We start from the raw sequence: 24,021 nt of genomic DNA on the forward strand, positions 1-24,021 counted from the left end.
TGGGACTTAATAGGAAGATGTGAGCCTTAGAACAGAAGTTGGTTTTCTAGATGATCATGTAGATATGATGCTGAGCACTAGACAAAGATGTTGACTGAAGCGATTTAAAAAAATTTTGTCTGAGTTCAGATTTTACACCAATATTTAGAAAATCAGCAAAAGAACTTGGAGGAATGTTCTCAGGCATGCAGTTCAGCCCCCTGCGCACATTGTCATAAAATCCAAGTGAGTGTACAGGGAGACGCATTCCTTTCTGTTCTCATCACAGGTCCTTCCCTGGCTTTGCACCTGCCTGTCATGCGCGTCCCTGTGAAGAGACCACCAAACAGGCTTTGTTTGAGCAATAAAGCTTTTTAATCACCTGGATGCAGGCGGGCTGAGTCTGAAAAAGAAAGTCAGCGAAGGGAGATAAGGGTGGGGGCGTTTTATAGGATTTGGGTAGGTAAAGGAAAATTACAGTCAAAGGGGGGTTGTTCTCTGGTGGGCAGGAGTGGGGGTCACAAGGTGCTCAGTGTGGGAGCTTTTTGAGCCAGGAAAAGGAATTTCACAAGATAATATAATCGCTTAAGGCAAGGACCGGTCATTTTCACTTCTTTTGTGGTAGAATGTCATCAGTTAAGGTGGGACAGGGCATTTGCACTTCTTTTGTGATTCTTCAGTTACTTCAGGTCATCTGGGCATATAAGTGCAAGTCACAGGGGATGCGATTCCTTGGCTTGGGCTCAGAAGCATGACATTGCCCTCTTCCCTACCTTTTCCCTCCTGTGCGGTTCTCTCACAAAGTGAATGGCCTCAGCCACAGCTTCTCTGCAGCTGCATCAGACTGTGGCGACAGGAGTGGTGGCTCCTGCAGGGCCTGCTGTCCCCACTGAGCACAGTCTTGCTTGCCGCTGGAACCTGGTCACCATTTTGCACCGAAAGTATGTAATTCTACGGAATGAAAGCCAACATGCTGGGAATGGAGGTGTCTTTATCATGGTGCTCTGCATATTTTAATCTTGGGTGGAAAGTATGGAAAAGTATGTGATACCTGTGGTTTGATGTCAGAAGGACGTTGTGAACTTGACGTGGACTGAGGATGTTCAGGTGCAACAGGCACCCTGGCTTCATTAAATGAGACTTCCCCATCTCCCTGTCAGGCATGCACAGGTGTATGGCCACATCTTATGTGTTATCCTTATCTAGAGTGCGCCTTGTCGTCACGTTTAAAGTTACATGATGATATTCTGCCTCATAGAGTAGGTCCCAAACCGCATTCAACACAGAAATGCATTCTTGCTTTTATACATAGAAAGTGCTTTCATATACCAAGTGGGAGAGCAGTCCTAAAATCTGGGCTGGAATCACAGAAGGAAGGCTTTGGGAAGCAATAGATTCCCTAATCCAAAGCTGGTTTTTGATGAACCTAGAAACAGGACCAAGAGAAGTGAATTTGCCTAAGGCCCTGACAGTGTCTCACGGTAGCATTTGAACCTAGCAGTTTCTTGACCTATTTCTTTAAATGATTAGTCATGCTTCCTCTGATTCCTATATAAACGTATTCCTCATTCATTCTTTTGTTTCAGTGAATTATTGCGGTGCTACCACATAGCAGTATTTGAGTCAAAATGTGGCAGTGTTTATCCCTTTCCAAGGTTTTTAGTTGTACAGTTTGTCAAAGTTGTGCTAACAGTTTCTTGTTGGTTGCAAGGTGTCCTTTCAGAAGCCAATTGTGTGGTGTATTTACATTGCTTGTTGGAGGTAGTTTGGTTAGAACCTACTTTGAGTGGCTGGCGTGGGCCTGGGGGACAATATCAGCTGCCTGCTTCATGGGCAGAGATGAAGTAATTGCTTCCTGGGAAGTACCATCCTCCTGGCCACACTCTCCAGCCCATTTCCTTTGTGGTGGTTTCCTTGCATCTACATGGTTCTGACTTCATGTGAGTCTCTTTTATTTTAGCATATGACTTCAGGCTGTGGGGAAGAATGGCCATATTAGCACAGAGATGCACACAAAGGAACAACTGGCTAAATGTGAGTGAAGACATTCTTGGGGGGGATTCATTTCTTTTATTCTGTAACAGGCAGTCTGGGAAACATTCTGGACATGTGGCCTGTGGCCTGCACTGTCACAGCTCCTCCCTGTAGGATCGCAGATGTTTGGAGATTGTAGTGATAACTGTTATCATTGAGAATGTCATTCTCACAGGCTCTAATAAGTCAGGATTTATTCAGTGTTAATTTGTTAAAGACAACTGTATTTCTAGCCAAATCCATGGGAGACGTTTCTCCTGGCAGTGTTGCTGGGGGTATTCCCGTGGCTTAGTCTTAGGGGAGCACACGCCTTTGAATACTGCTGAAACTGTGAGTACCCAAAGCGCACCGGAGTACTTTTGCCATACGGGGTGTTAGTCACTGATACACGTCTCAGTCAGACCTGATGGATTCTTGACCCCTTCCTTTCTTAATTTTTTAATTTTTATTTTTTATTTTTGTTTTTTAAGAGCACAACCCCTCAGGTGGCCACCATGAATCTCTGGTGTTTTCAGTTGGCTGCAGCCTATTTGCTATCTCTGGTTCAAACATATTCGAAGTCTGATGATGCTTCCCTCTGTTGTTCTTCTGCTGTGTGACCTCCACGCATGCAGGGTTCAAGACTGTCAGAGCGGGGAGCCACCTTCACAACTGCCATGGTTTCCGGAACCTCCTTTATCTAGCCCTGGGGATGGAAGAGATGTCATCAGAGACGGAGGCTTATTAGGTTTACATGCCATTGATAACGAATGAGGAGGTTTTCTTTTATATAAGGGGAGATTCTTATAATGTGCTTTAGTAGGGTAAAGAAGCTTTTGAGGTTTGCTTTCTCTGGAAAGATAATGTGTGATCCTGCTGTTGCTTTCAACAAAAGTATAATTTGCATACCAGTGCATGTTGTATTACTGAGCACTGGCTGACAAACGGTTCTTAACTCGTCATTCACTCCGCCACTGTTTTTTGAATGGCATATGTGTGCCAGCTGTAGTAGGAGCTTGCTATACTCTAGAACTAACCCTTATGAAATAGGGGTCCTGGCGGAAGCAAATGCATATAACTATAAACGTTTGAGGGGATATCAGAGGGGGTGCCTATAGATGCAAACTTCGTTCATTCATTGCCCCATCTAGGAGATTTTGTGTCTTAGCAGCGTGTTCCATAGCAACACATCCCTCTATCAAAATATTCATCATATTATTTTGAAATTCTGTGCTTAGGTGTGTGTTTTTCTGACTAAGTTTAGAACTGGTTAAGGACAGGCTATGGGGTACGTATTATATATATGTACACACACACACATATATATATACACATTACCATTGTAAATATAGTATATATTTATATATATACTCATATATATATTTCTCCCTCTCTATATATACATACACACCACACATATATATACACACACACATATACATGAAATACACACACATACACACACACTCTTCTACTGCCAAGCACAGAAAGTCAAAACTCGGCAAGGGTTCTTTTAGTGTTCATGAAAAAATAGATATGTTAGTTGAGAGCGTCCTTAAGTTGCCAGGGGAAAGAGGATGGATTCACAAAGGGAGATAGTGTGTTTTTTATTTTTTTCTTTGTTTAACTCTTGAATTCGAAATAATCCAGACTTATGGAAAAGTTGCAAAAATAGTACAGAGAATTCCCATATACTCTTCCCTCAGATTCCCCAAACATTTCACCCCATTTGTACTTTCTCTCTCTGTGGATATAATTTTTTTTTTTCTGAAATGTTTGAGAGAGGAAGGTAGAATGCAGGGCAGGGTGAAAGGCGGAAGGAGAGAGGTGGGTTGGGAGGCTTTTTTTTTTTTAACCTTCTAAGATGGAGTTTCGCTCTTGTCACCCAGGCTGGAGTGCAATGGCACGATCTCGGCTCACTGCAACCTCTGTCTTCTGAGTTCAAGTGATTCTCCTGCTTCAGTCTCCCGGATAGCTGGGATTACAGGCACCCACCACCATGCTCGGCTAATTTTTTGTATTTTTAGTAGAGGGGTTTCACCATGTTGGCCAGGCTGGTCTTGAACTCCTGACCTCTGATGATTCACCTGCCTTGGCCTACCAAAGTGCTGGGATTACAGGCGTGAGCCACTGTGCCTGGCGATTGGGAGGCTTTTGCAGTAACCCAGAGCGCTATGATGAGGGCTGGACCTGGTTGGAAATGATGAGGAAGGTGAGGAGTGGTTAGGTCTGGCACATATTTTGAAAGGAGAGTTTAAATGGGTTGGATGACAAGAGAGAGAAAAAGAAGTATTAAGGATGATGTCAAGGATTTTGGCCTGAGTAACTGGAAGACTAGAGATGCTGTTATTGGGATCGGGAAGACTATGGGAGGAGTGGGTTATAGCAGGGGGAATCAAAAGTGTGTTTTCGGCATGCTAAATTTGAGGTACAAAAAGGGATGTCAAGAAGTGTTGGCCGGGCGTGGTGGCTCACACCTGTAATTCCAGCACTTTGGGAGGCTGAGGCGGGCGGATCACCTGAGGTCAAGAGTTCTAGACCAGCCTGATAATTATTAAAATCGATCATTAATGTTTACTAATTAATCATATTATTGCTCCTAATACTGCAGGGGGTGTTCACCTACCTGTGATGTTGTTCCTAATGTCCAGGGACAGAGAGCATGATCTTAGTTTTAATATCGCAGTAGGTATACACTCACCCTGTGACACTGATCCTAATATCCAGGGGGGTAGAGTATGACATGACTCCCAACATAGCAATGAATGGACAGCCACCCGGTGATATTGCTCCTAATATTCACAGAAGAAGCGTATATTACTCCCAATATCGCAGGGAGGGTACAGCTCTTCTGTGATATGGTTCCTAGTATCTGGAGGGGGAGAGGATGATAATAATTCCAGTATCACAGGCTGTGTTCACACACCCTGTGATATTGTTATTAATATCCTGGAAGGGAGAGGAAGATATGACTCCCCATAGAGCAGGAGGCGTACACCCAGCCTGGGATATTGTTCCTAATATCCATGGAGAGGAGAGGCTGATATTACTCCCAATATGGCAGGGGGTATACATCCACCCTGTGATATTCTTCTTAATATTCCATGGCTGAGAGGTTGATATTACTCCCAGTATCACAGACACCGTACACCCCCGTGTGATACTCTTCCTGATATCTGGAAGGGGAGAAGACGGTATTAATCCCCATATCGCAGGAGGTGAACACCCATTCTGTGATATTGTAGAAACCTAGTTTTTAGATTCCTTCCTGGGCAGGGGTCGTCGCGAGAGACCACTCGACACGGAAGTCACAGCGCAGAGATTTATTGCTAGCGCACTAGGGTCCTATGTCCGAAGTTGGCCACAGGACCCTGAATGCCTAGTACAGGCAGTTTATAAAGGCAAAACCACAGAAACTCACAAAGCTTGAGGCGCAAGATGATTGGAGCAGGTTATGGCCTGAGCAAGGTGTCTTACTCTGATTAGTTGGTTTGAACCCGCGCGGGGTATTTCTCGGACTTGTTTTTCTGTTTGAGTTCCGGGAATTTTGGGTGGGTGTTTTGGATAGCCACCTGGTCATTGGGCGGGTGCTTTAGATGGCCACCTGGTCATTGGGCGGGTGCTTTAGAGCCTGGTGTGGCTTTTCTAAGCTTTCTAAGTTTCTAAGTCTCTTAGTCTCTAAGTTTCTAAGTCTATAAGTTTCTAAGTCTCTAAGTTTCTAAGTCTATAAGTTTCTAAGTTTCTAAGTCTATAAGTTTCTAAGTTTTTGTGGCCTATTTTCAATATCTTTCCTAATATGCAGGGGGAGAGAGGATAATATTATTCTCAATATTGCAGAACATGTACATGTCCCCCCGTGATATTGTCCTTAATATTCCAAGGCACAGAAGACGATGTTACTCCCAATATCACAGAAAGTGTCCACCCCCCAGTGATGTTGTTCCCATGATCCAGGAGGGAAGAGGATGATATGACTTTCAACCCCTGCACCCTGCAATGCTCTCACCCTGCAACACTGACACCAGCTCAACCTGACATGAGAGCAGAGGTGCTGGCTGGGGGTGTTCATTGCTTCTCTGTTCTCCCTTGCCAGACTGAGTAGAGGAAGCTGAGACCGAGCAGCCGCAGGAACAAGGTAGGTTTTGCCCGTGGCTCAGGCTTCCTCTGGTTATGAGCTGGGCCTTGGAGTAACGCCGGGGGAGGGGACAGAGCTGAGTACGGTGGGCATTGGATGTGGCTGTCACCCCTCTGTGGTGTGGGCAGGGGACTTGAGGGATATCGCCTGAAGTGGGCCTGAACCTCCCATCTACTCTGGCACTGGAGGCCGTGGGGTCCCACACTTCTTCCAATGAACATGCTGAGCCCCGCCTGGTCCCCGACCGAGGTGGGGCATCCTTTCCACTGCTGAGGCCCACATGTAGCTGTGGGTTCCTTTTTCATGACCTGGAGAAACTGCAGTTCACCCTGTGCTCTGCCTCAGAGATGGGAGGCCACACTGCCCTCAGCAGGTAGCGGAATTGCCTTAGGTTACAGGGGTCTCAACTGAGGTCCCTGAAGGGTCTGCTCCTTCCTGGGGAGCCAGTGGGGAAGGGAAGGCTGTTGTAGGTTTGCCTCACGGAGGGGGTGGTTCTACCCTCTGCCAAAGTCACTGGAGCAAAGGCACGTGGCTCTCCAGCTGCCCCAGAGGCCAGGATAATGGCTGGGAGGGGCTGTGTGCCTCTGCCGGGTGGGGGAGATTTCTTAGCTAATCTAGTATAGTCAAGTCAGACATTTGCCTCGAAATCATATTTATTTGTTTTTTTAATTCCAAGGCTTTACACATGAATAAGGAGGCCGTTTGTATTGAAAATATTTTTTACATGTGATCTTGAAACAGAGAGTCTGTTTCAATCTAGGTTTTTCCCTTCCCAGTAATGCCTCCTTTCATCCCAGGTTTTCCAACAGGAAATGCGCTTGTTTGCTCACCTCTGGGAGGGGGTTTTGGCTAGGAATCCACCAAAGCCAGCAGGCACCAGTGGGCTGCTGGAGCAGTCTGGCCTTTGTTAACCCTTTAGGAACCGTGGGCTTCAGGTTTTCAGACCATCCAAGGTGAAGGTGGCCACAGGGGCCTGGAAGCTTTCCCATCCTTCCTGCAGGGATGGTCCGTTTCCCTGCACGGAGCTGGGTACATGGGTACAACACCCCTGTCCTGTGCCTTCGGTGGCTTTACCAATTTTGCATAGCAGCTTTTGAGCTGATCAATAGCTCTGATTGGCTATTGAGGATTTCATGGATTCCTGTGCCCCACCGGGGGGCCCAATATGCTGACAGAAGTTACATTTGTAGTTGTGGTGCTGCATATTCATGGGTCCAGTTAGAAGGCTTTGATTCTTTCTGAAGGGAAAGGCATCTCTGAGGGATCACTGAGCTGACATAGTCTCCTAAAACCTTGCTGTCAGGTGGGTGACAAAACAGGACAGGAGGGTGATTTTGTAGGAGAGTCGGGCCACGGGCCTGCGTGTTCTCTCTGTCCCCATAGTGCCGGAGTTCCTCCGTACTCCAGGCCTGGGTTTGCATTGCACATAATTCTCAAGGGCTCATGGCAAGCTGCGCCAGGGACACAGAGTGCGGGGATGTGGGGACCCTGCCCCCAGTGGACCAAGGACTCACTGCCGGACTCTAATCTGTCTAGGTGTTTTTGTGACTTGCAGAAATACCTCCTCTTTGCCTGGGCCTGGATCCACAGGAGACCCTGCCGAAGGTGAAGAATGTTCTGAAACAATGCAAGACCTGCCCAGGCTGCCCCCAGGAGCCAGCGTCCTGGGGTCTCTGTGCAGCATCCAGCAACGTGACCTTACAGGACCCCAAGGAGCCCTCCTTGTTGTTGGAAGCTGAGGACCACTGAGAGGACCCAGAGGCCCTGAGCTCACTGCTGCTGTTCCTGAACGCCCCCGGGTCCAAGGCCAGCTTCTGTGGGGCATGTTCAGCAGCTTTAGTGACGAAGAGGAGCTGACTGGGTGCCTGGCACAGGCCCGAGGCGTGGCCAAGAAAGCGACTCTGCTTCCTCCTGGGGCGGCTGTGCAGCAGGAGGCTCATGCTGTCCCAGGCCCGGGTGTACTTTGAGGAAGCCCTGGGGGCCCTGGAAGGCAGCTTTGGGGACCTGTTCCTGGTGGTGGCTGTGTATGCCAACCTGGCCGGCATTTACCAGAAGCAGAACGGGAGAAGTGTACATAGGTGGTTCCCAAAGCCATGGCCCTGCTCCTGGGGACGCCCGGCTACATCTGCAGCACCGAGGTGGAGGGAGAGCTCCTGCAGCTACCGCTGCAGCAGGCGTTGCGTGGCCAGAGCCTACAGGCCGAGGCCCGGGCCTGCTTCCTGCTGGCCAGGCACCATGCGCACCTCAAGCAGCCCGAGGAGGCCCTGCCCTTCCTGGAGCGGCTGTTGCTTTTGCACAGGGACTAGGGAGCCCCAGAGGCTGCGTGGCTCTCAGACTGCTCCCTACTCCTGGCTGACATCTACTCCTGGCTCCTACTCCTGGCCGCAAGTGCCTGCTCCACCTGGGGCTGAGCTGTGTCAAGGTGGCCTCATTGAGGACACAGGACTCACTGGCCGGCTCGCTGAGAAGCGTGAACCTGGTGCTCCAGAACGCCCTCCAGCCCCACAGCCTCCCCACCCAGACTTCCCACTACCTCAGGGGATCACTGGCTTCCCTAACCCCGGGCACAGGCCAGGCGCTGCGCGGCCTTCTCCACGCCAGCCTGGCCCAACTGTACAGCCACCGTGGCTACCACGGCCCAGCCATCACCTCCATGACATAGGCAGTGGAAGCCAGCGCTGTTGCCAGAGTCCGTGCCATCCTGGACCGCCTGATGGCCCTGGCCTGGCTGCACGTGCTTCATGGACAGAGCCCGTTGGCCCTGAACATCCTGCAGTCTGTCCAGGATGCAGTGGTGGCCAGCGAGGACCAGGAGGGTGTGATTGCCAACATGGTGGCCGTGGCTCTGAAGAGGACGGGCCGGACGAGCCAGACAGCTGCAGGCTACTACTGCGCCCTATGGGCGGCTTGGGACCTGGGCCAGTGGAGGAACCAGGCAGTAGTGCTGGCCAACTTCAGGACCCTGTGCCTGCACGCGAGTGCCAGCAGGCTGGCCCAGCACTAACTCCTGGGGGCCGTGCGGCTGTTCTCGAGGCTGCCCTGCAGGGAGTGTGGCCGGGACTTCACCCACATACTCCTGTAGCTGGGTACCCCTGCACCCGCCAGGGCCCGGCCCAGCAGGGCAAGGGCTACTATGAGTGGGCCCTTCTGGTCACCGAGGGGATGGATGCCGTGGAGAGTGAGTGCCAGTTCCTCCTGTGCGCCCTCTGGGGCCACTCGGGTCAGGGCACACCTGGGGTTTGTGATTCGGAAACAAGTGGTGGTTTATCCACCATCGAAAGTGCTGAGTCATGGCCAGCAGTAGATGTTGGCAAACGCCCTGGAGACAGGCGGTTCCCATGCAGGGCCAGGCCCTCTGTGCCCTACTGAGGCAGCCAGCTCTTCCTGGTTTGCCCAGGGACCATCCTGCCTTGAGCACTGAAGGTCCTGCATGCTGAGAATTCCTAGACATAACCCTGGGATCAAGGCAGGCTCGGCTGCGCTGGGACTTCGGGCCCCACCATGAGCCAGGCCCTGAACACCAGTTCTTGTGTCCGTGTTATCTGCTTGGAATGTTGGCAGCCTGCACACCTGTCATCCCACTTCACAGAGGACACGGGGCGGGTGATTGCCCAAAGCCGCAGAGCAGTTCATGCAAAAGCAGCTCGTTGTGCAGTGTGCCAGGCCCCCCCCACAAATGGGGCTTGTGGGGTCCTCGGGTGGCAGAGACTGAGCATGAGAATGTGAGCTTCAGGCCCCAGAAGCCACAAAAGGGTGAGTGGCGTGATGGTGGGGCAGCACTTGGCCCCGGGTTAGGGAAGCCTCTTTAGTCTGGGACCAGAGGGTTGAGAGCATTTAGTCAAGTAATAGGTGGTGGGGGAGGGGCTGGTGGTGGAGCCTGTGTGAAGACCCAGGGGTGAGTGAGTGGGGGTGAGTGAGCGGGGATGAGTGGGGTGTGAGTGAGCGGGGTGTGAGCGGGGGTGAGTGAGCTGGGGTGAGTGAGCAAGAGTGTGAGCGGGGATGAGTGGGGTGTGAGCGGGGGTGAGTGAGCGGGGATGAGTGGGGTGTGAGCGGGGGTGAGTAAGTGGGGGTGAGTGAGCGGTAGTGTGAGCGGGGATGAGCGGGGGTGAGTGAATGGGGGTGAGTGAGTGGGGTGGGAGCGGGGATGAGTGAATGGGGGTGAGTGAGCGAGAGTGGGAGCGGGGATGAGTGAATGGGGGTGAGTGAGTGGGGTGGGAGCGGGGATGAGTGAATGGGGGTGAGTGAGCGGGAGTGGGAGCGGGGATGAGTGGGGTGGGAGCGGGGATGAGCGAACGGGGCTTATGCAGGGAGGTGCAGAGTTGGGAGGGGGTGGGTTGGGTGCTGGATGGTGAGAAGCTCTTCTGGAGAGCTAAGCAGGGCCTGGGGCCTCAGGCTATGGCTTGGCCTTTTCCCCAAGAGCACTGGGGAGCCATGGAGTGCTATCGAACAGTCTCTGCAGACTGAGCAGTGAACGGACAGTAGGTGGGCAGGGCTGTCTGAAATCTAGGCCACAGAGAATAGATGAGGAAGTTGAGTCCAGGGAAATGGCTGAGATAAGGGATACTGTTGAGTTCCCTCTGCCTTGCAGCGTTTTGTCATGGCATAGTGAGACCACTCAGAGGTGCCTCCTGTGGCCTGGACCAGAGCCCCAGGGGCTGTGACCAAACCTGCGCATTTCCCAGCACAGGCCCGGCACCCACTCCTGGCCCTAGGAGGGGTGAGATTTTGGAAAGGACTGAGTGAAGGGGCCCCGGTCCCACACATCTGCCCAAGGAGGGTTGGGGGATTCAGACCCAGGCTTCTTCCCCAGGGGCATTCTCTGACTGGAAGGAGACCCTCCAGGAACCCAGCGTCCCAGGCCCCACTGCAGCCTCCGCTGGCTCCTGGCACAATAGACTCTGGCACCTCTTCCTGTGAGGCCCTCCCCGGGGTGCTGGGGGATTCAGACTTGGAAATGCAGGCCAGGGAACGGGGATCATGCTTCCCTGTCTCCCCACCCTGCGCTGAACTCTCGAGGAGACCGAGGGCGGGGCTGATACCCCACATGCTTCCTTGGGGTCATTTTTGAGTCACTTTCGGTAGTTTGTGTCTTTCTAGGAGTTTGGTTGTTGTGTCTAGATGGTCTGGTTTGTTGGTGTACAATTGTTCGTAGTGTTTTCATGGAATCCTTTTATTTCTGTCAGGTCGGCAATAATGTTTCCTCTTTCATTTCTGATTTTAGAAACTTGGGTTTTTAATTTTTTATTTCTTCATTTTTATTAGAGATGGTGTCTCATCATGTTCCCCCAGGCTGGTCTTGAATGCTGGCCTCAGCGATCCTTCCACCTCGGTCTCACAAAGTGCGGGGATGACAGGCATGAGCCATGGTGCTCAGTCTCCAATTTTAGTCATTTGTGTCTCATCTTTCTTTTCTTGGTCAGTCTGGTGAAAGATTTGTCAATTTTGTTATTATTTTCAAAAAACCCACCTTCGGTTCTGTTGATTATCTCTTTTGTTTTTCCATTCTCTATATTTTTACTTCCCATTTCCACTCTCATGTTTATTATTTTCTTCCTTTTATTCACTTTGGGTTTAGTTCTTTTTCTAGTTTCTCAAGGTGGAAGGTTAGGTTTTTGATTTGAGATTTTTCTTCTTTCTTTGAATGTAGACATTTACAGTTATAAATTTCCCTTTCAGCATTGCCTTAGCTGCATCTTGGAATGTTTGATACACTGTGCTTTTTTTTTTTTTTTTTTTTTTAAGACAGAGTTTTGCTCTATTGCCCAGGCTGGGGTGCAGTGGTGTAATCTTGGCTCACTGCAACTTCTACCCAGGTTCAAGCCATTCTCATGCCTCAGCTTCCCGAGTAGCTGGAATTAGAGATGTGCACCACCACACCCGGCTAATTTTTGTGGTTTTTTTTTTTTTTTTTTTTTTTTTCAATAGAGACGGGATTTCACCATGTTTCCCAGGCTGATCTCAAACTCCTGGACTCAAGCGATCCTCCCACCTCGGCCTCCCACAGTGCTGGGATGAGAGGCGTGAGCCACCGCGCTGGCCCGGGCTGTGCATTTGTTTGCATTCTTCTCAAATTAGTTTTCGGTTTCCCTGATGGTCTCTTTGACTCACTGGTTGTTTAGGAGTGTGTAATTTCCACATATTTTTGAATTTTCCACATTTCCTTCACTGTCGATTTCCAGTTTCGTGCCAGTACAGCTGAAGAACACCTCTGCTTTGGTCTCAGTCCTTCTCCCTTCACTGAGGCTCCTTTTGTGGCCTGGCACATGGTCTGTCATGGGGAATGTCCCATGGGTGCTCAAAAGGATTGTGTATTCAGCTGTTGTTGGGTGGCGTGTGTGACAGATGTCCATTCGGTGTATCTGTTTTCCTGTGTTAATCTCCGGAATGTTTCTGACACTAGAAAATCAGAAGTTTTCCACAGTTCCCAGCGCCCTGGCTTTGGGAGAGGCCAGTGAGCCTGTGGGTTTGGAGCCTGGTTGCATGAGAGAAGCATGTGTGGGAATGCCAGGGGCCGGCTTTGAACCCCATTCCCCCAACATGATGCCGTGTGTGGCAGACATAACGCTTGGCTTTGCTCTCTCAGGGTTCCATCTGTGACAGGGGCTACTTGTGCCTCTGACCTCATCAGCTCAGGCTGAAGGTGGCCCTGGTCCTGGCCAGAGGGGCTTTGTGAAGCAGAAATAGATGGCCTGGTGCAGGGGCCGAGCCCCTGCTGTTCACTCTGTGTCCATCCACAACCTCGGCCCTGGGAGTTGTAAAGAAGGCCGGCCTGTACCATGAGCATCTGCACCAAGGTGTGCCCATGTCACAGGGTGCTCGGCGTCTGCCCTGGCACAGGTGCATGGCCTGTCTGCGCTCAGGCGCCCCGCCTATGGGGCCCAGGCTCACAGAGGTGTGAAAGAGGCAAGCAGGGGCCTCCGAGCCCAGCCAGCCTCGCTTCGATGCTGGGAGACTAACGTCTTCCATTTTGTCTTCTGCCCAGGCCAGCTGCGGGCCGTCCAGTGGCTGTGCTACTTCTACAGCGCCGTCAAGCCCAGCGAGGCCCAGTATGTCATCTACCACGATCTCCAGCTGTCCCTGGCCCACAAGGTGGCCGACAAGGTGCTGGAGGGGCAGCTCCTGGAGACCATCAGTCAACTGTACCTGTCCCTGGGCACGGAGCGGTAAGGGCTAGCTTTGCAGGGGTGGAGGTGGGGGTAGGCAGGGAGAGGGGCACAGGGAAGCTGGCCCAGGGCCCAGCAGCCCCTCTCCTTTTGAGCATTTGGTGCTTTGGCATCAGATGCTTTGAGCTGGTGGGCCTGGGGTCATCCCAGGGCTGCTGCTAGCCCGTGAGTCACAGCTTGAGCCTCCCTTGTTGGGTCAAAGGTCATCTCAACCCCAGCAGAGGCAGTAGGTGCACTCTGGGCTGTTCTTCCTACTATGGTGGCTTTTGTCATCTGACCTATGCCTGCCCCGAGTCTTCACTCCTGGCCTTCGTCTGTCCCCTTAAATGTGACCACAGCAGCCACCTGTGGCTTCTCTCCCACAGAAGACAGAGCCAGTTGTGTCACCTGCTTCCCTGGGGCAGGGTTTCAAGGTCTCACGTCCCATATGTGGCCTACTCACCTTCCCCCAAGCATCCTGACCTGGTGGGGTAACCATGGCCCTGGCCACCCCACCCACAGGGTCTGGTGACATTGCTGCAGTCACACCCCCTCGAGTGTCGGACTTACTTAGAGAACAGGGAAGGAGCCAGATTCCATGGGGACCTGGAAGACTGGCTCCAGTCTTGGCCTCAGGTTCGCAGAAGGAAAATGGGCCAGTGTGCTAGAGCCATGCTTCTCAAAGTGTAGTCCCTGGACCAGTAGAGCAGCATCCATGTCACCTAGGAGCTTGTGGCAAGTGGGAGTTCTAGGGCCTGCCCCAGGCCTGTGGAGTTGGAAGCTCTGGGGGCAGGGCCAGCAAGCTATAAGGACAGGCCTCCGGGTGACTGTGATGCCTGCACAGCTTGAGAACCATCGGCCTAGATAGCCTCTGAACACTAACGGCTCCTGGTGCGTCTGGAGAAGACACAGGCCATATCTGGGAGGCAGGGGAGATGGACGAGCACACTCCTCCTGCCACAGGGCAGCACGATGCTCGATTCCCTCAGAAGGATGTCCTTCATCTTTTCCATGCCGTGTGTGTTCACCCTGGGTCTCCCAGCTGCCTGGCAAGGGCAGAACACTGCACACACAAGAGGGCCGTTCCCAGTCCCCACATGCCAGATTCATCTGTCACCAGACCCACGGGAGGAGGCAGACTGGTTCCAGGAGGATGAGAGCCCTTGTTCTGACACCTGCGTCTGATTCCAGTGATTCCAGGGCCTACAAATCCTCTCTGGACTACACCAAACGAAGTCTGGAGATTTTCGTTGACCTCCAGAGGAAAGAGAAGGAGGCGCATGCCTGGCTGCAAGCAGGGAGGATCTATTACATCCTGCGGCAGAGCGAGCTGGTGGACCTGTAAATCCAGGTGAGTGGCAAGGGATGCAGGAGGACCCCTGTGCTGTTCACTCTCTGTCCATCCACCCATCCATTCATCCTCCCATCATCTGTTTACCTGTGCATCCTTCCATCCATCCATCCTTTTATCATCCATCTATTCACTCGTCTATCCATCCATTCACCTGTCCATCCACCCATCCATTCATCCTTCCATCATCTATCTGTTTACCTGCTCATCCTTCTCTCCATCAATCCATCCTCCATCCATCCATCCATTCTTCCTTCATCTTCCCATACACCTGTGGGTCCTTCCATCCATCCATCCATCATGCATCCATCCATCCATCCTTCCATCATCCATTCATCTGTTCGTCTTTCCACGCATCCATCCATCCATCCATCATCCATCCATCCGTCCATCCATCTATCCTCCATCCGTCCATCCATCCATCTATCATCCATCCATCCATCATCCATCCATCCTTTTATCATCCATTCGTTCACCTGTCCATCCATCCATCCTTCCGTCTATCTTTCCATCATCTATCCAACTGTTCATCCTTCTATCCATCCATCATGCTTCTGTTCACCTCTTCGTCCATCCATCCATCTTTCCATCTAGCCTTCCGTCCGTCCATCCTTCCATCCATCCTTCCATCCATCTTTCCATTATCCATCCAACCATCTTCCATCCATTCACTTGTCCATTCGTCTATTCATTCAGTCATCATCCATCCTTTTATCATCCATTCTTTTATCATCCATCCATCCATTCACCTGTTCATCCATCCCTCCATCCATTCTTCCTTCCTTCCATCATCCATTCACCTGTTCATTCTTCCATCCATCCATCGTCCATCCATCCATCATCCATCCATCCTTCCATCATTCATCCACTCGCCTGCTCATCCATCCATCCATCCATCCTTCTATCATCCATCCATTCACCTGTTCATCCTTCCATTCATCTGTTCATCCTTCCATTCATCCATCCATCATCCATCCGTCCATCTATCATTCATTCATTCCTTTATCATCCATTCATTTAGCCACCATCCATCCACCTGTTTGTCCATTCATCCATCCATCCTTCCATTATCCATCCATTCACCTGATCATCCTTCCATCCATCCATCCTTCATCCATCCATCCATCCATATATCCATCCATCCATCTATCATCCATCTATCCTTCCATCATCCATCCACTCGTCTCCTGTTCATCCTTCCATCCATCCATTTATCCATTCATCCATATATCCATCCATCCATCTATCCATCTTTCCTTCCATCATCCATCCATTCATCTGTTCATCCTTCCATCCATCCATCATCCATCCATCTGTCCATTCATCCATCCATCCTTTTATCATCCATCCTTCATTTATCATCCATCCATTCACCCATCTATCCATCCATCCGTCCATTCACCATCCATTCACCTGTTCATCTTTCCATCCTTCCATCCATCCGCTTGTTTATCCTTCCATCCATCCACCATTCATCCATCCACCATTCATCCATCATTCAACCATCCATCATTCATCCATCCATCCATTTATCCATTCGTCCATATATCCATCCGTCATCCATCCATCCTTCCATCAACCATCTACTCACCTCCTGTTCTTCCTTCCATCTATCCATCATTCATCCATCCTTTTATCCATCCATTCACCCGTCTATCCATTCACCCGTCTATCCATTCACCTGTTGTTCCATCCATCTATCATCCATCCACCCATCCGTTCATCCATCCTTTCTCCCATCCATCCATTCACCCACCCACCAATCTACCTATTAATGCATCCCTCCATTCATCTATCTGTCCATTTGTTTATCCATACATTCGTATATCCACCATCTATCCATCCACATGTACATACATCATCTACCCTCCACCCATCCATAATCTACCCACCCATACATACATACAGACATACACACATCATTCCATCCATCCACCCCTCCCAGCATTAATCTATCCACACACCCGTCCATCCATGTGTCTATATCTCCTCATCCATTCATCCATCCATCCACTCATTCCTAAGCCACTGCTGAGCACCTGTTGTGTGCCTTTTCCCTCCCTCCACCTGGTTCCCTCACATCCTCCCCCGGTGGCCAGCATCTTCTCCCTGAGGGCAGAGGCGCAGCCCCTCACAGTGCCCAGCACCTGCTGGTATACAGCACATGCTCAAATAATGTGACCACTGAGTTAACACACAGAAGAACTTGCTCCAAGCGACAGGTGGCACATCTCCTTACAAAATGAATCTTAATCATAGTGGCTGTTTTCAGAGGCTTTCCCAAACGCAGTGTGATCTGGAACAAATTGTGAAGCACACGAGCCTGGTGAAGCTTTCATTATTGAGCACCTGCTGTATACCTCCTTGAGCTGAGGAGAGGGATCAAGAGCTCATGGTCAAGAGGGGACCAGGCCCACCCACAAACACTGTTGATGTGGCAGGGATGTGGCAACGCAGAAAGGAGCCAGGGGCTGGGCTCCCAGCAATCTGGGGGCCACGGAGACTGGTTTGAGTGCAGGTGGAGTGGGCTAGGGCTAACCCTGTTGGTAGGATTCACAGGTATCAGGCTCCTGGGCTGCAGCTGCTCAGTCACCTCCCGGCACTCAGGTGCATCAGTTCATTGTCCTCATGCCAGTGGTGGGAGCAACCCTCATGCACAGGGTCTGAAAAATGCTCAGGTGTACCTGTACTGTGTGAGAGGAAGGAGCCTGGCAAAGGCGCACGTAGCCTCCTCGCTAGGTGTGGGTCTTGAGGGAACTTCTGTCTCCTTTCAGGTGGCACAGAATGTGGACCTGTACACAGGCGACCCCAACCTGGGGCTGGAGCTGTTTGAGGCAGCTGGAGACATCTTCTTCAATGGGGCCTGGGAGCGGGAGGAAGGCATGTCCTTCTACCGGGTGAGCTGGCCTGTGGGCTGATGTGGGTGGGCCTCAGTGGGGCACCTGGAGGGCTGAGGCACAGGTGTAGCAGGGTAGAGGCCTCACACCTGGAGGCAGGGCCACCCATGCACATGATGAGTTTCCAAGTGGTCTCACTGGGAATGATATTGACCATGCCCCTGCCCGGGACAAACGCTCAGGGCCTGGACATGACAATGGCTCTACCCTTGTACCTGATGACCTCAAGCAACCATGAGGGGGAAGTCCTGTCCCCATCTTCCAGATGAGGAAACCGAGGCTCAGAGAGGCACAGGGATATGTCAAAGGACACACAGCATACCAGTGGGAGGCCCAGGTCTGCATGCATCCCAGAGTGGGGCAGCTTCTCCCTTCCTCTGAGCTCACGGTGTGGCTCAGCCCTCGGCACAGATAAATGTGGTGTTTTTAGAGCGGAGAGGAGTGCTGGCTTCCCCCAGTCAGACCCCCGGTGGGTCTCCGAGGTGGGAGAGGCTGGTCTGAGGCTGTCGGGTGTAGCTAGATGGGCGGCAGGTGACTCTTCAGCCCCCAACTTGGGTGTCTGAACTATGTGTTATCCCAGAGCACAGAGCTGTGTCGAGGTGCAGGGGTAGCTGGGGCCTGGGAAGCTCCAAGCACATGTTTGAGCTCTGAGAAGGGCGCTGGGCAAGGTGGGTGCTGTGGGAAACCTGACCCCACCTGCCTGTGTGGTAGGACCAGTCCCTGCCCCTGGCAGTGACTACGGGCAACCGCAAGGTGGAGCTGCAGCTACAGCTGTGCAACAAGCTGGTGGCACTCCTGGCCACACTGGAGAAGCCCCAGGAGGGCTTGGAGTTTGCCTACATGGCCCTAGCACTCAGCATCACTCTGGGTAAGTCCCCTGAGCCGCTGCCCTGCCAGGACCCACACTTTGCCAGAGCCCAGCCTCCAGGTCTGCAGGCCAGGAGCTGAAACAGCTGCTGGATTTTCCTGGTCTCCTGTCCAGGCAGGCAGATCTGCCCAACTGGCTTCCCCGTCCGGCTGTGAGGAACAGCCCGAGGTCTCTCACGCAGTGCAGAGTTCCCTGCCTGACTGAGCTCTGCTTCCTCTGCCTGTTCCCGCTGCTGACCACAAGGGCCGCCCAGTGTGCCCTCTGCCTTCCAGACATGCCAGGCATCTCATTGGTCCCTGTATGTGTCAGGCTGAGTGGCACATTCCCTTTCTCTTGTTCCCTTCCCACCCTCATCAACCACACGGCTCTCTGGCTGATAAAATCCCGGTTCCTCTTCCAGCAGTCTGCCCCTTAAGGCCGGGCATCCCCTGGTGCTGTGCCAGGGTCATCTGTCCCCCTCCAGAGACAGAGAACCCTAGGCAGGCCACATGCCCCAGCGCCTTGTGTCCCGTGGCCCTGTACACAGTAGGTGTGCAGCTGACTCCCCAAGGTAGGGGACTCTGATCGTGACACACCCAGGAGGAGTCAGATGTCATGTCTGTGGGTTGCCTGGAGCCAGGGAGCCCGGGAGTACCTGGACTGCATGGCTTTTGGGCTCCTCTGGTTAAAACCAGTGAGCAAAGGCAGGTGGCTATGTGTAGACACAGAGCTGGGCCATCCAAGTCCCACTTTGCCAAAGCCTCACAGTAGACAGGGGCAGGCCTTATTAGTTCTGCTTTGCAGATGGGAAAGTGAGTCTGGGAACCTGGAAGAGAATGGCCAGAGCTGCCCAGGTGACCACAGGTGCCTGGAGGCAAGTCAGGTGTGCTGCCTGGGGTCTGCATACCTGCTCCTGAGGGGCCTGTGCCCTCCCTGCCCCAGGGAGCCACGTCCTCACACCTGCCCCTTTGGCCTGCACCCCAGGTGACCGGCTGAACGAGCGCGTGGCCTACCACCGGCTGGCCGCCCTGCACCACCGGCTGGGCCATGACAAGCTGGCGGAGCACTTCTACCTCAAGGCCCTGTAGCTCTGCAACTCGCTGCTGGAGTTCGACGAGGAGACCCTGTACTACGTGAAGTTGTACCTGATGCTCGGTGATATCATCTTCTATGACCTGAAGGTGGGTAGGAGGGGCAGGGCTCGGAGTGTTCCCGGCCCCCTCGGGGTGGGATCCCAGAGGCCTGGGTTCCAGCCTTCCTTAGGAATGGCCCAGTGGCCTCCCTGGAGCTCTGTACCCAGCTGGAGGAGCCAGCAAGCTTAGCAGATATAATCCAGCTCCCAAGATGGCCAGGTCCCACCCTCAGGAACTCAGTCTCAGCCACGGAGGCTAACACACGAGTGGGCAATGGTGGCCTCTGAGTAAAGAAGGGGGATTGTAGTCAGGGGGCCCTCCTGGAGGAGGTGACACCAAAGCTGAGTCTTGACAGTCAAGTGTCAAGTTGCATTTAACAAAGAAAACAGGGTCGGGAGAGTGACATTTCAGAGGATGGCATCATCCTCACATTGAATCCACTTTGCAAGATCCAACCCAAATCCTGGCACCTCCTCTAGGAAACCTGCCCAGGGTGCCAGCCTGCACTGAGCAACTCCTTCCTAGAGTCCCGAGACACCTTGAATCTTCACACCACCCAGGAAGGGTGGGGTGGGACCAGTGTCTTACCATTGGGTTCACAGACAGGGAAACCCCAGCTCAGGGCAGGTGTATTGGGGCGAGGCCCCAGCCAGCCAGGCCTAGGCCTTGCTGGGTCGGGTCGGTCTGGAGGGGACGTGCTGTGCTCCCTCTGCCCCCAGCCCTGCAGGGCTGGAGAGCTGGGACTGGCAGACTCAGACCTGGGCTGTCTCCACCCCTCTGCCCAGGAGGCACCGCCCCTCCTCAGCATCGCACTGGCACCGCGTCAGTGCTCCTTATGGGCTGAGGGGCCAGGGCACTCTAGTCCAGGGGCCGAGATCTTGGGGGCCTTAGAACAACATAAGGAGCTGGGGCAGCCCTAAGACCCTGCCCCGTATTCCCCACCGCAGGCCTACGGCGGCCCGGGACGCCTCAGCCCAGTGCTGGCGACACCTGGTGGTCAGAAGTGGTCCCTGTGGACTCCCAAGTCCCAGCCAGACAGGGAGGTGCCAAGTGTCAGGCCCAGGGGGACACTGCTCACCGCTCAGGGGCTCACCTGGGACCCAGGAGGACGGGCCTCCCAGAAGAGGCCTTTATCTCTCTTGGTCAAGCCTGCCACCCACTCCGCCTGTCCAGGAGAAAGGAAAGGGCCAAGTAGTACCTGAGAGGCCAAAGTCCACTGTTGGGGTCGAGGGGCAGAGGCCTCCTTCACCTCCTTCCCCTGCACAGTCCTTCTTCCCATGTACAGTCCTCCTTCCCCTTCACAACCCTCCTTCACCTCCTTCCCATGCACAGTCCTCCTTCCCATGCACAGCCCTCTGGGCCTCATCGTGACTGTGCTGTCAGCACAGGCCAGCTTCCCACAGGGAAGCCCCCTTAGAATTCCCCAAGGGCGGCTGTCTTTCCAAGGCTACACCCTTCTCCTTGTATAGGAGGCTCTGGACCCAGGGCCCAGAGGAGTGGGAGAAAAAGCCGGGCTGGATGGAGTCTGGAAGGCTGGCAGAGAAGCAGGGGAAAATGGGCATCTTTGCCGATTGCCTCTAAAATGGGGTCCCCTTTACACGTGAGAGTGAGCCTTGGAATAGGGTGGATTAGGTGTTTACTGGCTCAGCCTGCCACTCACTAGCTGCTGCACACACTACAGGCACACGGAAATGCACACGCAATTTCACACAGGCACAGGCACGTACACAGGGACACACATGCAGGCACACAAACACGTACGAGCACAGGCACACGCAGAGACATATGCATTGACTGGCTCCTTCCTGTTTAGTTGGGAAGCCCCCACCCCTTCAGGAAGCCTTTGCCTTCCACCCCCAGCTGAGTCTGGGGCCTCCTGGGGACCCCACAGGCTCCTGGGCTTCCCTCTGCCACAGCCCGGGCCACCCTGTGTGGTCAGTGTTGACTCTTAAGTCCCTCAGACTGGGAGCAAGGACGTTAGGCTCAGCCACGCACCCAGCGCAGAGTCCAGTGTTCGGCTGGGCTGGGAGCATTGGATGAGCAGTGGCCGTGACTCGGGGACTTCTCACGCCCCTGCTCCGTGTGTGGGGCGGGGCAGTGAGGGAATGGACTGCTGCATCTTGGACTTTGTCATTGGCCCTGGGAGCCATCTTGAGATGGTAAAGAGGGACAGGCCAGGCATGGGTCTTAGAGAGGTCCCTTGGGTGACCCCCATGTGGAGGAGGTGCCTGGGGAGAAGCCGGGTGGGGCATGGGAGGGTGAAGGAGGAAGTCTGGGAGACGGCATCCCAACCCAGGGATGGTGAGTTTGAGCCAAAGATGCATTGAAAATGGGAGTGGATGTCTGGGGAGTCACATTCCGTCAATATTTCAGGGAGCATTGCCAGAGAGGACACCTGAGAGATGGTTTTGTACCTGGCCTGGTCCCTGGAGGGCCTGGAAATGGTCAGCATGGACAGGGGCCAGAGGGGAGCCTAGGTCACTCAACGCTGTGCCCCTGCTGTGGCTTGGAGCCACGGGTCCTGCATCGAACTCTCAGAGCAGGCGGGATCTGCCCTGACCTCAGCCCATGGGGAAAGCAGCCACTGCCTGCAGATAGGGTGGCACTGGGGCAGGAGGCTTGGGGTGATTGGGGTGTAGGGACAGTCAGGAAGGCTTCCAGGGGTGTCAGGGTCATCCCCACCTCCTGCAGCTGAGACCACAGCAGTGTCACAGGCTTCGGGGCTCATGGGGTAAGCCAGCATCGGATGGACATGTGGAATGACCTGGAGACAGGAACGGCCTCTGGGAAGACGGGCTCCGAGTCCCCCTTTTGCTCAGCACGGCCTGTCCCTTTCAGGATCCGTTTGATGCAGCCGGGTACTACCAGCTGGCACTGGCAGCCGCCGTGGACCTGGGCAACAAGGCACAGCTGAAGATCTACACGTGGCCGGCCACCATCTCCCACAACTTCCTCCTGGACTGCGAGAAGTCGCTCTTCTTCTACCAGAAGGCCAGGACCTTCGCCACAGAGCTCAACGTCCGCAGGGTCAACCTACAGCCTCTGCCACTCTGCGGGTGGGCCCCCTGGTTGACCACTAGCCACCCTCACTGAGGACAGCATCCGAGGCAGTGGGTATTGTGCAAGGAGGATGGTCTCCTGCCTCTCCTGGTGTCTCCCGTGGCTCACTTTCTGGGTAATGGAGGCATGAAAGCAGGGTTCAAATAGCAATAAATGTGTTTTTTTTGCAATAACATACCGAAGTCCCCAAGGCATCCTTCCCTGTGTGCTTCCTGGGCTGTGTCTAGGGGCCAGCTCCTTCCCTGGTGGCAGCCCTCTGATCTTGGGGATGAGAAGGACCCTGAGTCCAACAGACCTGGGTCAGGTCACCATGAGCCTCGGTTTCCTCGGAGACCAGAGGGGAGATGGTGGTGGAACTCCCTGGGCAGCTCCCTGCTCTCCCTGCTCAGAGCTCTTGCTGTAGGTCTCGTGCCACCCTTGCCTTTAACCTTCAGGCCACTATGCCCGGATGTGGGGGCTGCTAGTGTCCTTGTTCGCCATTGAAGAAACAGGCACAGAGAGGTTAGGTGTCTGGCCCACTGTCACACAGCAGGTAGGGACGGAGACGCAGAGCCCAGTTCACTGACCACCACACCACGCTGCCAGCCTGCAGCCAGGAAGGTGTCCCCCATTAGGACCCAAGGCCAGCTCCTGGACCTCTCTTGTGGTGTCAGGACAGCCACAGGCCAGTGAAAGTGGGCCTGGGGATCCCTCTCTCAGTGTCCTCTGCTCCCAGACTCGGTTGGGCCGAGCCTGGCCAGTCCCACCTCTGGCCACTGGTCAGCCCTGTAGTGAGATGCAGGGATCTCCGTCTGTGTAGACGCTGCTACCCAGTATTGAAAGCCTTATCTGGGCTGCCCCCCAGCCTTCCCCCACGTACCCCTCCCGTTCCGGCCCCTGGCCGTCATCCCAGTCCCAGGAATCCCAGGTTTTCCTTCTTGGAATCTCTTGGCCCCAGGGAACACAGTTCACACGGTCTCTTTGCCAGTTTACACAAGAAAACCGAGGTTCAGAGACTATGGGTGTCCCACGTGATTCTCACGTACACTGCACTCTCCCAGGCCCCTCTTTTAAACACTTTAAATGAGGTGACTTTCACATCGCACGCAATTAACTATTTCAACGCGATTAATGTGGTGGCTTTTGTACATTCACAGTCCTGTGCAACCACTCACGCCATCTAGTTTCAAACTATATTCATCTCCCCAGAAGAAACCTCCCATCCTCAGTAAGTAGTTACGGCTCCTTGGTATCCCCCAAGCCCCTCGTTTAATAGAAGGGGAAACTGAGGCCCCGAGAGAGACTTGCCAGTGGGCGGAGCTCTGATAATAAGGAATCAGGCACCCATCTGCTGGTTCAGTCCTGGGTTGGTTTTCCACCCAGCAGAGGTGACAGAGCCAGGAGGTTCTGGGACCCCGTGCTTGCAGCCAGAGCCGAGCCCTTCCCTGAGTCTCCCCACCAGGGGGCAGCAGAGAGCTTTCCAGA

The 24,021-nt window shown here is 53.3% G+C and overlaps 1 pseudogene; it reads left to right on the forward strand.

The window, feature by feature from the left end:
- The first annotated feature begins 786 nt into the window (after positions 1-786).
- On the forward strand, positions 787-22,732 carry LOC119620521 (SH3 domain and tetratricopeptide repeat-containing protein 1-like; annotated as a pseudogene).
- The last annotated feature ends 1,289 nt before the right edge of the window (positions 22,733-24,021 follow it).

Source organism: Chlorocebus sabaeus, chromosome 17 (assembly GCF_047675955.1).
Source record: "Chlorocebus sabaeus isolate Y175 chromosome 17, mChlSab1.0.hap1, whole genome shotgun sequence".
Taxonomy (NCBI): Eukaryota; Metazoa; Chordata; class Mammalia; order Primates; family Cercopithecidae; genus Chlorocebus; species Chlorocebus sabaeus.